Genomic DNA, 14,612 nt, shown 5'->3' on the forward strand with positions numbered 1-14,612 from the left:
ATATCTGCTATAAAGCTAACAAAACTGTTCTGAATGTTACTGTCTCTGGTCTGGTGAGTGAAATATGATGTGTTAATTTTTGTTTTGCAATGTAAGTAGTACTATGGAGAGCTGAACATTTTACACTTAGTAAGTTACTTACTCAGTAGTTTACTTAGTTTACAAATTTTATTTCATTATTATTGTAATGTATAATCCAAACTCACACTGAAACAAGGGGGATTTCTTCTGCCCATTCCACAGTCTGAGAAATGAGAATTTTTTCCTTACCAAAAAAGGTGAATATCCAGAGAATGGTAGACTATATTTCAGGACATTAAGCAAAGATTCTGAATTAATGTGTTAAATCTACTGAAATTATATCCTCTTTCCCTACATAAAAAGCTAAATCACAATAAATGGATTGGAATACACTAGATTTTCTCTTAGGAAGCTCTTCTTTTTAACTGACCCTGAAAACACAAGCAGTTATTCTCCTTCCTATTGCCATAAACCAGAATGTGTAAAAATACACACAGCCATGTTATATTTTGAGTCAAGTCTTTGCCAATTCACTTATACAAGGTTCCGGTTTGAAGTTTCTTGGCTTAGTCTTCTTGAGAGAGCAAGAAAAGGGCAAGGGTAGAAAAAAGAGTTTAGTAAATTCAATATAAGTCCCATATGGGTCACCAACATATAAAATTCTCCAGTTGTTTGAGTTATTTTTGGATGAGAGAACTTCACACCCAAAGTACTTTTGCCAATTCACAGTTAAGAGATGGCTATGAGATTAAATATTTTTGTGCAACTTTTCAGGTTTCATCAGACCTTACCTTACAGTGCAATGCTTTTGTAGATATGATGCATAGATTTTTTTGAGTCACACAATTCACTTTCATTATTTCAGGAAAAATTAGGCCCAAATGAAGATCTGAGCCTTGGGGCCTTAATATATCCACCCCCTGATTTTCATTTTTATTTATTTTGGGGACTTACACCTAAAATTTTATGCCTTTGTGTCATACAAGGTCATATAGTGTCTATCAGACTGTGAATTTAATATACCTCATCTATTCACGGATAATCAGATAATGAAACAGGCAAATTGAAGCCATGCCTTTGCAAGGAGAGCAGACCAAACGTGTGGAGGAGTCTTCATATGCCACACCCAAGACATGCATGTGCATGTGTAAGAAAGAGAAGGGAAATAGGCCAAAAGAGGAGGGTTTCCCTTCACAGTCTAAATCATTATAACCAGGTAATTCAGTGACTCAGTTTTCACTCTGTATTTGGTAGAACTGGAAGAGGATTTCATGTTAATTTTTTTTTCTCCACACTTTAGCTGTTTTAAATTACAATTTTCTTGGAATAAATTCTTGGGAGATGATTTTCATGCAGAGTAAATAGTTTAGCCAAATATCAAGGCATGTTTCTCAGCTTACTTTAATTTTACCCCAGGATTTGAATTTATCTTTGTCTTGATGATGCTACTACTAGAGCTAGCTGTGAGGGAAAAAAAAATAAAGGAATTCATTGTGCTGCTGTGGTGTATGGCTTTAAAAGACATGTTAAATCAAAATGATTTTTCCTCTGTATGTTGTTTAGCCAGAATTTGGACAGAAGAGAACCTTACTCTTGACAGACTCAGGAAACACTCCTAATGGTCTGACTTCTTTCAGATTTCTGTTGTTTAAAGCCAATGACATGTTCTTACAACTGAATTAATTTACAAACATACTCAATTTAATCCATTGCTTCCATCTAAATCTCATCCATTGCATCTCATCGAAAGAAGATGAGATATCACACACTCACTTTAGCTCTTCTGTGTAAAGCCCAAAATCAGCACTACTATTTTATGTAAGTAAGTGTCATGGCTGAAAGACTCTTGTAACTTCTTCAGTTACCTTGCATGAAGAGAGTTCACTGTGAGCAAAGATGATATTACTGCAGACATCATCATTTTTGTTTACTTGGATAAAACTGTCTTATGTAGGTAATGTGTGTTGTGAAAATGAATGTGTTTTCCTCAGATTCAGCCCATGAAATTTTACTTACCTTAGTAATATCTTTTTGGGAGTTAGGAAGCCACACCACATTCTCAATCACTACATCACCTCATGATAAATTAGATAAGCTGTTTAAGAGGGCTTGTTGATTTCAGGAGTGTATTTTTGGGTATATTGGCTGAGATCAAAGTTATTTTGCAATAGATTTTGTAAATTACTCCATTAAAAATATTTTAGACCCATCCCCAGTAGATTGTCATGAATAATGTGGCTCACAGTGCTTGTAGTTCTATAGACAGATATCGCAATGCTGAGATGAATTACATTTTTGCTTAGATAACATGAGGTTCTACAGCAATATTTACCCCAAGATTTCTAAAAAATAGGAGTTTCAGAAGTTGCAGTGTCTCCATATGAGAGGGAAGGGGCATTTTTCTAGAACTAGCTCTGCTCTTCAGCTTGTTTGTTTGTTTTCCCCATGGTTTGCTTTTACCCTGTTTTTTTGTGGGAGCTGATCCTCCTTGCCTGGTTGAAAGTAATTTTAGTTATTATTTTTTATTTTAATTTTCATATAATTTACCCAGTCATGAGGGAAATAGGCTTTGCTTTTTAATCTATTGTTCTGACTGCATGAAACATTTAATCCCCTATAACTTTTGTTATGGCCTGAAAACACGATAAATGAGGATAAAGACTAAAGCCAGAGTGCTGAGTGTCACAGATTTGATAAACCAGCTTAATCCCCTTGCAGAGCATTAATGAAGATATTAAAGAAACTTGGATGCAGAAAACTGTTTCAATGAAATCTGTAGATGTTTCTGAGCTGAGCAGATTTTTAAGTATAAAGGAGAACAACAAAAAGAAAACAAAACCAAATAAACACTTGCAAAGAAATAGCAGAAAGGAAAATCAGAGGCAGAAGTTCAGAAAAGTTCTAGTATATAAAAGGGAAGACAGCTTTCTGGACCATTAGAATCAGTCTCCTGATATGGTGTTATCACAAAAAGTCTACTTAAAAAATGTTATCCATTATCTTGCTATACGAGAACACAGTCTTAGGCTGTTCCAGATTTTTATACATCATTTTATTTTAATCTGAATTCTTATAGCATTTAGTCAATAAGAGGAAAATGGATTCTCTGAAGGTAGTGTGAAGACAGATAAAATTTTTAAGAAACATGAAGCCAAAGGACCTCAATGCAAGTTAAATGCCAGATTAACATTCACCCATACAGTTCTGTTTAAATAAGGAACGTCCACTGTTTAACCTGTTTTAATGTGAAAATAGGAATGGTTTGGTGCATAGAAATTTACTGCAAAATTGAAAGAATTGATGATGACTAGGTATGAGAAATGTTCACTTAAAAGATATTTAAAATACAAATCTCTCAGCATGAAAGCAAGAGAGTGCCAACACACCTAGAACAAGATATCTCAGGAAGGACATGTAGCATAGTTCAAGACAGAACAGTCAGAACTACAAAAAGTTTGTACACAAAAACCAGCTCTGATGAATAAGATTACTAAGATAATATTCCAGAGCTAAAATATGCAAAAAAACTTAAATGGCAAGTTGAATTTTCATTTAGATTTTAGGGTATATATACATATATAACATACACTTTACAAATAAACTTTTTTTTTAACTCTGATTATCTGTAAATGTTCTGCTTGATCTCAAATAAATATTTGCAGCAAATAAAGTCAATCAGAAATATACTTTGCAATTATTGTTGGGCTTGGTTTGGCTAATGAGCTGCAAGTTTATTTATTCACAAAGCTTATTTATTCACAAGGAAACAGATTTGGTCAATGATTCAGCTCAAAGGATTGTTTTTAGTTTGGCACAATGCAGTTTTCTACAGTGGAATAGCTCTCCATTCCCTATGTGTGATGAGAACTTATTTTTGTTTCTAGGAAAACTGAATACACAGTTGCCTTCAGGATTTTTAACCCTAAGAAAAAATTCTTATACTTCTGTTTTTCATGCACAAGCAAACACACCTGTGCAACTCTGTTAAAAACTCCTGCATATTTAAACAGCTAAAGCAAAAACAGGTATACTCCCCAAAGTGTAAAAATTGGAGGTTAAAATTTCTGCAAGACCAGCTTCAGCTTGTGGTCCACATATTGTTTTTTCAGGTTGCAAACCCACCAAATTCTCTATTCCTTCATTTCTTGAATGCCGTTCCTTGAAACAGTGTGTGAGGTTTTCTTTCACATGTGGGATTTTAAACAAATGAAGCAGACTAGATTTCACAGCTTTGGTTGCTCTGTGGTATCACATACCAGTTAATAAGGACATAAAAATTTATGTGGGCATGTGATTTCCTGGTTTTATCTGCCTGGGTTTTCTTCAGGCTTTTCTTACAGTGCTGGACTGTGCTTCCCCTCTTATCACAAAAAACAAAGACAGAGGCAGTCTTCTGAGAAAGATTGCATGCTCAAAATCCCAGCAATTTGGAGACCTGTTGATGCCATCATCCCCTTGAAGTCAGTTCTCCAAAACACTGTGGCAGTGTTTTACAGGTCCCTGCCCATGGAAAGCCAGACAGGAAAAACGGCTCTGCAATCCAGGCAGCACCAGCAGAGTCTGACAGCTGTTGGGAAACTGCTTGTACATTACAAGTCCCCTTACTCTCAGCTGAGGGAAGTTTTACGACAAGTCCTGGCTGTGTGCCACCCTCCCAGGACAGACAGGATCCCGTGGGGATGGCACTGGGGATGCCAGTGTAATCTGTGTCCTGCCAAACAGGGAGCTGGGAATGTGCTGGGGCCCAGCTGGGATCACCTCCCTGCTGCTCACCCTCAGCATCACTCACCATGCACTTGGCAATTCCTGTTCACCTCTATCAGGCACAAACAACCAATGTCTGGCTTTCAAAAATAAAGTTCTCCTGTATCAAAAGTGAAAAAAAAATGTTCAGAGCTTTAGAATAAATTAGATATTGTTTTCTAGACACTACTGGGTCAATATGGGTTAGTTCAATGAGGAAACTTAAACTGGAGTTTTTGGAATCCTTAGTAACCCATTGCTCAGCAGCTGTTGCCTTTTTTTTTTTTAGAAGATTACTTGGTATCATAACAGCAAATTTTATCATATTTTACTTTTTTTTTCTCAAAGCTTTGAAAAACTCTAACACAAGCTCTTCTGTCAGTTCAGCAGTTATCTTCTTTAAAAATGGATCAGTCTTTGATTTATTTAATATTAATCTAAACCTGTTTGTAGCCAGAAGCTATGTAAACCTTCAATGGATTTATTCATAATATATGCTCAGACACATTTTTCCATCACTTCAGACTAAATATTAATGTTTTAAATAATATCAAGATATAAAATGGTTGAAAACCAAACATAAGGAAAGCACTGACAAGGATTTGCTGGGACAGCAGTATGCTAAATAAATAAAGAACAAAGTGTGTGAGAGAAGAATTATGTCCCAGTATCAGCTGGGAAAGGAGAGAAAACTAATTCAGTGCTGGCATAAGTGGAGAATAAGAACTGATGATATATAAACAACAAATATGAGAACACAGCTAGTTTTCACCAGAAGAAAGCTGGTGGTTTCTCCAGTGATTTGAGGGGCTCATGGGAGGAGACTGCCTCTGTTACTGTTGTGATCGCAGAGTAATCTAAAACAAGCAGCCCAAAAGTTAACATTTCATTTTCTTTCTTTCTTGCCAAGTCAGTTTTTTATTCTTCTGAGCTGAATCAAATTATTATGTGATCAGATAAGTAGCATGGAGAGGGTAAGGTGAGGTTGCCAGGTAGGACAGAAGGAAACAGGAATGCATCCCAGTGGAGAAGAGATATTAATTTAGCCAAGTCTTCTTATGGAAGTACACCCTCAGGGTTTTGCTTGCAAATCCTCTTCACAGAAGAGCTGAGTTTCTTCCGACATGACTAGACCAACAAAGGGCAGGTTTTGCACAAACATTTGTGGGTTTGAACAGTAAAAGTTGCAGAATTTTATATCTTGTAGTTGTTTTCTTTTGATAGTGGCAAGAGTTTCCTGAAAACAACCTGTGACAGAAAAATAGAGAGCTAGTACAGTTTTTTATTAACATTTTTACCCTTTAAGTGGAACAAAGCCAACTGTATTGTGTATTTGCTGCCAAAGACTGCTACAAAAAAAATCACCTGTGTCAAATTTAAAGATTTCATAAATATTATCACTTCTTTTATTCATTACTTAAGTATTCACTAAGAGCTGGGAAAACAGATCCAGAATATTTTAATAACAAGTTCACACCTGAAACCAGAAAACTGTGTGTTAGTTGAATATATGCTCTGATCTCTAAAGAAGCATCTTCTACTTTCAGTCTTTACAAACTCCAGGGCTCTTCCTGGCCCAGCTCTACTTAAGGCATTCTCTGAATTGTCTGAGCTAGTAAGTCACACAGTTTGTGTTTAACATTAAAAAATCCCTCGAATCCAGCAAAGACTTTGACTGGAGCGCAGATCAGGGTCAGAGATGTAAGAGCGCTTCTTCTGACTGCTGTGAGCAGAGGTCAAGCTGCTGGAGGGACAAAGAGAAAACCCTCACAAAGCCTGGAAAAGTGGAAAGCATGCAAAGCAAGGAGAATCTGAGAGCTGAACAGGAGATTATTTTTGTCTGCTGTTCCAGGATTGATTTAAAATATTTTGTAGAACAAGAATAAGCTATTTATTTTTATCTCTGATTTTATACCATTATTTTTCAATGTTGTATTGCTGTCTTGGTTGTTATGTGACAGTAGTTGTTTCATTTGAATGAGACAACACTTCATATATATCTTGGTTTCCTTCTTGTAATTTTTTTAGTATTGAAATATAATTTAAAGGGGCCCTATTCCCAATTTGATTAGTTAAAAGCATGAAGCAACCTCTACTGAAATCATTTATATTTTGACAAACCTTTTTAGAAGGTAGCTATTTTTAAAATTTATACGTGTAAAAGTTTGCAAATTCTGTATTTGAACTTCTTTTTCCTAAGCTTTCTAAGCAGACAAAGCTTGTCTTTCTTTGTTAATTTCTGTCACAATTTGTAAACTTGTTAATTTTTAAGAGCTGTACAATTGCATTATACCTTCAAATAATCCACAAAATGAGAATCTTACTAAGAAATAAGAAATGCATGTCTTCATAGTAAAAAAATATTCAGCTTACTGAAAACATTTGGCTTTATATTTTTAAACATTCTCTTTCCTCGTTCATTGTTTTCCCCAAGTGCCTTAATCTGCTTGAAATAGTGTCAGTAAAAAAACCAATTTTTACTTTTTACTTTTGGTGTGTTAACAAAACAATTGATCCTGGATATGTCTCTGCCTAAAAGTAAGGATAATCTTTCTGAGTTGTTTGTCCAGAGTTTACTCCAGAGTAAAGTGATCTGTTTTTCCATTTCTTTGTGGGGAAACAGTCCATAAGTCTTCTCCAGGAGTGTCCTCACTGGTGTCTCTGGATTTTTTTTTTACCTGAATTTTACCTATAATACATTGCAGTCCCCAGGAAAGTTCTTTAATTTTTCTAAAAGTTTTCCCTAAAAATGCTGTGGAAGATAGTTGGACTGTGGAGGCCGAGTAAAAATTTTTGCAAAATAGAAAGTGTATCAGCCAAAAGGTGCACACTTCTCTGAGAAAAGATTTTAAACAAGTGAGTTTTATATGTAAAAAATCTTACCTATGCTGTTTTATCCCATTTTTTTAAAGCAAACATGCATTGGTATTTATGTCCCTGACTGTTTCACAAGCCAAGTGAAGGACCACTTTCTGTATGTTCACTGCTTTATCTTGCAGAACCACCCTGATCAAAGCAATGCCATGTCAGATCAGATCTAGAGTCAGGAAAGACACATTAACTCAAGGATTACATCTGAACTAATAATCCCCAAGTCTCAACAGCACTCCAGAACTGTAACATCTCTGCACCATATCTGGACCTAACCTAGATTACACCTGACAGCTCAGTGCTTCTGCTTTATTTTGCCATGTACTTTTCAGGGTAGGGTTAGGATGGATGAAGTCCACACCCCACACGTCTACACTGACATAACACTGTCAGTTTCTCTATGTTTCACAAATCTTCCTCTATTTTAAGTTAGAGGTCCACTTCTGTTCAATTAAGCTTAATATATTCTTTTTTTCCCATCCAATGCCTGTTTATCTCCTTTAATGACCACCTGAGTAGAAAATAACCCACCAAAATAAATATGCACACAGAAGCAGGCATCGTGGTAATTAAACTAAAACTGATGGTACCCTGACTGTCACCATTTCAAAGTCAACATTTTCATCCTGATGCCTTCCCATTGATAAAATTAATCACATTTGTGGTAAAGAGCCAACAACTTTTAGAGACCCAGAGGTGTTTCTTTTTTACCATTTTTTCCACCTTTCTCACTGAGGGAAGCTGATGCAGATGTAAGTCATGACAGAAACTGTCAGGGGGTATCGGGTAACAGAATGTGTCACTCATTTGAAAAACAGCATCATGCTGGCCTCCCAAGACAACAGCATTTCATCTGCATGCTGGTATGTGCAGACTTGCCAGTTGTGGCTGTACAGGACAGGCAAGCCTTAGCAAGCTGCAGCTCAGCTGCATTTGGTGAGCTCAAACCCTCTGTTTAACACTGTGGAGAAATGCAACTCTGAGCTTTTATTTTAGGATTTATACTGCTGGGAGCCACACTTCATAATGTATGGTTTTCTTCTGGCATGTCTATTTCATGCTGCAAAATTTTATTTTCTCACAGAGCACTGCAAGATACTAAGCATTCATTTCAGGTGCTGAAGTAGTTTAATGACATTAATCAAAGGGTTTTCAGTTAAACTTTGGCAGCAAAGTAACACAGGCACAAGTTTCCTTTGGAACACTGTTGCCATCGCATTTTATACTAAGCAGTGTGACTCAATTCAACATGTGGGAAATATTTCTGATATCTCACACATCTGGAGTTTCTTAGAAATACGAAGACTTTGAGGTGGCAAAGGGTTCCTCATAAACTATTTGTATTGCAACATTGTGATTACATGCCTTCAAAAATTTAATGCAATATATATTCTTTTTCTCTCCTTACCTGGAGCTGCCTGTAACCTCACACTGGTTGCAGCTAGAAGTCTAGGTGCTGTATGACCCTGTTTGTTTGGTCAGAACAGAGGCTTTTTATGCCTCACACATTTCTATCACTTATATGAAAAGCTTTTGCAGAATGTGGTATATCTTATTTTACTGCACCACTGTAGCTCTGCTGTGAATATAGCCCATTTTCTTAGGGATTATGTATCTATCTATCTATCAGATAAATGTAGCCTTCAAGTTCAAATTTTGCTCATAATGAATAGCCCTGCTAGAGAAAAATAGATTAAATTGTGCCTTAAATTACACAAAAACCTGTCATTTTATCTCTGTTGTGCACAGGACTACTCCAAGTATAATTTAGGATAATTTGGGGCATGGTCCTTTATACAATTCAATATCTCTGTATGATTCTCAAGTCACTGTTTACAAATTACACTGTTCATTATATTAAAATATACCTCAGATAAAGGAAAATTACCATATAAATAACTTCCATTCTTCATCTACATTCCTATTTCCAACCCATCTAGGTTTTTTGTATGACATTTTAATACAAGAAATCATACAAAACTTAAATATACTTATTATTATTTTTATGTGAACTGATTTTATGACACTTGGCTAAAATAATAGGAATGGGTACAGGAATGGGCTAGCAAGGATATCTTAACTGAAGTGAATTTGTTTCTATCTGAGCATTGCAGTGTTTTGAGCTGGAAGTTTAAGAAGTCTGCAATAGTATCACATAATTCTAACAATTGTTTTGTTCCCTTAGGAGACAAAAGAATTTGATTTCCATGTCAGTATTTTCTCTGCTTACTCTTAATGTGGAAACTGTAATGACATCAGTGAATAAAAAGAGGCTAATGTAATTAACAAAAAATGTGTCATAGGTTGATTCGAATTGACAATAACATGCTGGTATTTTTCCAGTTTAATTTCCACTGGGATGCAACATCTAACCAGAGTCATATTGCAAACTTCAAAATTTGGGATGCCTGCCTTTTTAATCCTTACCCCCACCTCCTTCCCTACCTGCCTATTGAGGTAGCTGCAGCACTCACTGTCTCTCTCTATGGAGCTTGGAAACTTCACTCCTTGAGCCCTTTGTCTTGAGCCAGATGTGGCTGGTTATGGCCAAGAGTTCCAAAAGTGAAGCATGGAAGCAGATAACACAATTCCATAGGCCTTGTTTCCTCAGGGAACTATGCAAGAAACCAAGAGAAGAACATAAAGTTAAATTAAAATAAAAGAACCAGAGGAACCTTAAAATCCACATGGTCAGCTGATTCAGTCAAGACAAGCTTTAAGCAAAAGGTGAAGAATTTGAACAGTATGTGTGTTTTTCTCCCAAGGTTTCAATAAAAACATAAAACCTATACTCATCTAAATCTGCACAGATTAGCATGTCAGGGCCAGACCTGTGCTTTTTAAAATTACTGCTAGCTGCTTTTTAACTTGTGGTGTTTTAGACAGAGATTTAATGGACGGGTTGGATTTTATCTGAGCTGTTATGGCTGGCTGCTACAGAGAAAACAACCCAAAACCTGAAATAAACACATCTGGACTAAAAAGATCAAACACACAGTAAAATAATCTGAACTAATGCCTGTTCTGCTAGGTTTGCTGAAAAGCACAAAAATTTTGGGAATGAAGGACCTTTGATTACTAAGTCAGGACTAGCTACCAGATTCTACATACTGTAACAGCATGTAGATGTCAAATTTTTCTTTCTATGCCCTCTGCTTTACTGTGCCACATCCCATTCCCTCCTGGAATCTATTATATCATCTAGTACATAAAGAGAGTTATTCTGAGCTCTCAATAGGATGACTAACATAATTTAATTGATTTATGAGCAATGTGCTTGGTCCTAAATCACAGCAGATACAACTAAATTATTTTGCTTCATCCCTGCTAAACATTTCATTCCATAGCCAAATGTTTTAAGTTGTATTAAGATGTAGAATGGTCTCAAAAGCCATATTCTTCACTGAAATACACTTAATTAATCATAAATAAGGAAGAAACCTTGCCCTCTTTTCAGTCCTTAACATTATTTTAAAAACTATTGTAATTTCCACTCTCTATTTTAATAGAAAGAACTGAAATAGGTAACTTCCAATATTTTGGTTCTATTTCCTTATAAATGGATGAATTTGTACTTCATCCTGGCTTGGAAACAGCAGAACATTGGGGAAAACTGAATTAAGTGCAGTGTTCCAGCTCCTTGCCACAAGGAACAATTGCAGATACTTGATTTTTGGGAGAACATTACTCCAGGGCACAGAACGATCACACAGAATCCAAAAAAAAAGAAAAAAACCTGTTACACTGAAAATGTCCTGTGAGTAGTGCTCAGTGTCTGAAAAGCTGCAGTAATACTGAATATTGCCAGCTAAGCTCTTGCATGTTGACTTTAAAAATAAAAAGAAGAACCACTTGCAGAACTAAAATATGGATACAAAATTTTTTGCTCCTAAGAATAATAGTTGATGCTGTATCTGGGTAAACTTTAACTACAGGATTAGAAGTCAATGAGAACTCTTTCCAAAGCACACTCATAACCTGAACAAAATATCATGTATTGGGGATGAAACATTTATCCTTTTAAGCAAGTCTCATGGCTATTCCACAGTGAATCAGGTGATTTATTTCTTTTAGCATTTCGTCAATGGCCTCTTCCGAACCTTCTGCACTCAGCGAAAAAAGGAGCATCTAAAACATTTTAATCTCGGTGAAATATACCATTTCATAAACAACACACCAAAACAGGTGTGTGTTTCCTAAGAACTTAAGAAATTAAAAATTCTTCTGCTGTAGAAATGGTAGTGAGGAACTGCAAAATGTTTTGGTAGACAGTTTACATCCTAAAAGGGGGACTGCTCGATGCTATTCACATCTTCAAAATGACCAAGCAATTTTTAGCATGGAAAAGAAATATTATGCAAGTTTGCTATGTGGTTTAAGCTATCTTAAGAGGCAGTTCAGCAGTGGAAATCCAGGAAGCATACCAGCATCCTTTAATGAGATAACATTGCACAGACCACCAGAAAATGCTCTATTGATCACAATTTTGAGATGATGCTTGAGAAACACTAAACTGTCTGAAACAAGACTGAAATACACAGCTTCCATGCTATCACACCACAGCAACTGCCTCTGCCTCTTTTCTTCTTACATTGGTAAAACAAAGTATCTTGGCTGTGCACTGAAATGACAGATTTTATTATGGCTCTATTGTACACTCACTGCAAATACATATGCTTTCAGTTTTGTTCTCTGTAGAGGGAAACTATATTACAGTTCTATTACTAATCTGTTAGTGAAATTAAGGGCTCAAAGCCAACAAAAAGATTACTGTTGTTACTACACCAAAAGATTTATGTAGGAACATAATGAGGTTTTAGCATGAAATAAACTCTTTTTAATAAAAGGATGATGAAGTCCTAGGTTTGTGGAGTAGGGTATTTAAAAAAATAACTTGCAATTGCATTTAAAGTAAGTTCAGTATTAATGTCAAAGTTAAATTGTTTAAAAACACTTTAAAAAAAAGAAAAGAAAATGAAAAACACCTTTTAAACAGGAAGACATGCATTTGACTGAGACAAGAGGTGCAGCCTTTCAGAGCTGTCTGTAAATAGCTCTTTGTGATACACAGGGAGTCAGTACATATCCTCGTCTGAATAAGTCTTTTCTTACCTACTTTATTCAGTGTAGGAGCAAGATGCTTTAGTGTCCACTGTCATCAGAATATCAGTGACATTCAAGTCATTGAAGACATTTTGATTAAAGGGGTTTTTTTCTGTAGCATAAAAGAAAAATACCTGACATTTATCCTGTTTAGAATTATTGAAGTCCCTTGCAATAATACAGCAAAATAGAATATGCATGCTTTTAATCACCAAATGGTGCATTATTTTGGGCTCTAGTGGACTCTTAATTTGAAATCTCCGAATGACTGTGGAATCTCACTGGTCTAAAAAAGTGCAAGTTCTTTACTCTCACATTCAATCATGGCTTTTAAGCTGTTCCTTATTGACAGAATATGTCGTATTAAAAAAAAAAATGTAAAATTGAAGTGATTTTGAAAATCTTCCAGAGACAAAAACAGTCATAAGAGAGCCAACACTCATTTAGGGACAGACAGAAAAGAACCTATATTTCTGTCTAGGTTCATTAAGTTCCCATCCTGACTCAAATGCCCACGTGTCATAGGTGTGCTACATGTTGCAACTTTGCACCCAGTATGTAGCTGCTCTCTTGATGAATGTGAGCAAAATGTGCTTTTGATTAAACTTCAGCAATAACCCAGGACTCAAATTTTATTGCTTTGGATACTTTTTTTCCCAGCAGGACCTGGAAAATTAAAAGGTTCTTCTTTACAAAGCAGTAATTAGATAGAATCAAAAGGAATAGAGCAAAATAATCATTTTATTGTATGGTGGCTAATTTTTAAATAGGTAAATTTGTAATATGAGGTAGGTCAGAATTCTCTCAAGACAGTAGATTTGTAAAATAACTGACAGTGACTGTTATGTACTTTAAATTTGTCAAAACATACACACCAGAAAAGTGTCTTGCTTGGTATATCAGTTCAATTCCAATATGACTTAATTAAGTAATATTAAAATTTGTCTCCAAACACTTTCACGTGCCATGAATTTACTTTGATGGTAGACCCATAAGCTTTAGAACTGTAAGAATTTCTTCATACTTACATAAAGGACCTGATGCTTGGGTGTACAGCCTTCCAACAATTTTAAACTGCTACCCATGAACCCAAATCCTTTCTTGGAGGTGAAACATATAGAGTGATGAACTACTTGGTGCTGCTATACTGCTGAAAGGCTTTTGTGAGCATTTGGAACAGCTGAAGATAAATTACCTTTTGTGAGCATTTGGAACAGCTGAATTTAAATTACCTTTTACAGATGTGATAAAATATTGAGCATTTTTAAAGTTAAGTAAGATTAAATGGCATAAATACAACTGAGATTTCCTATTCTGCCTTTATATCTAGATACTCAAGATGCATAGTTTATCTTATTTAAGTTTCTATAATTAAGATAGATGGATAGAGTTACTACTTCCTGAATGCCATCTCCTATGTTGCAAGACAGTTAAAAATCCTAGGGTTTTTTTGTTTTGTTTTTCTTTTTTCCTTTTGGCTGGTAGTTTGTTTGGACTTTGGTTTGGTTTGGGGTTTGTTTGCCTGGGAGCTTTGTGTGGCTTTTTTTTCTTTGTTTGGTGGGGTTTTTTTGGGTTTTTTTTCAGCTTGTGAAAGTAGTAGTGATCACTCCTACTGTCTTGCAAAAATAGTGATGCTGATTGTTATTCCTCTGATAATCCACTCTCACCTTGCATGTAAAAATGCAGCTTTAGAGTTATATTACAGTAGAGAATCACAAGAAAAAATCCAACACCTAGCTGTCACTGTAGGAAAGCTGGATAGGAGAAAGTAAATAGTAATGATTTATTTCCAAACAATAATAGCACTACCATATTAAAAAATGAAGTTTAATACTCTGGTTCCTATACGGTACATGCAGTGTGAGAACAGATAT

General features: G+C 35.6%; 1 long non-coding RNA gene across 1 annotated transcript; it reads right to left on the reverse strand.

The window, feature by feature from the left end:
• Positions 1–5,225: 5,225 nt before the first annotated feature.
• LOC118699392 (uncharacterized) lies at positions 5,226–10,327 on the reverse strand. The gene is made up of 2 exons (XR_004982068.1): positions 10,081–10,327; positions 5,226–6,012 (listed from the first exon to the last, which is right to left on the reverse strand). It is a non-coding gene; the product is annotated as an uncharacterized LOC118699392 (long non-coding RNA).
• Between the last annotated feature and the right edge of the window lie 4,285 nt (positions 10,328–14,612).

This window comes from Molothrus ater, chromosome Z (genome assembly GCF_012460135.2).
Source record: "Molothrus ater isolate BHLD 08-10-18 breed brown headed cowbird chromosome Z, BPBGC_Mater_1.1, whole genome shotgun sequence".
Lineage (NCBI taxonomy): Eukaryota > Metazoa > Chordata > Aves > Passeriformes > Icteridae > Molothrus > Molothrus ater.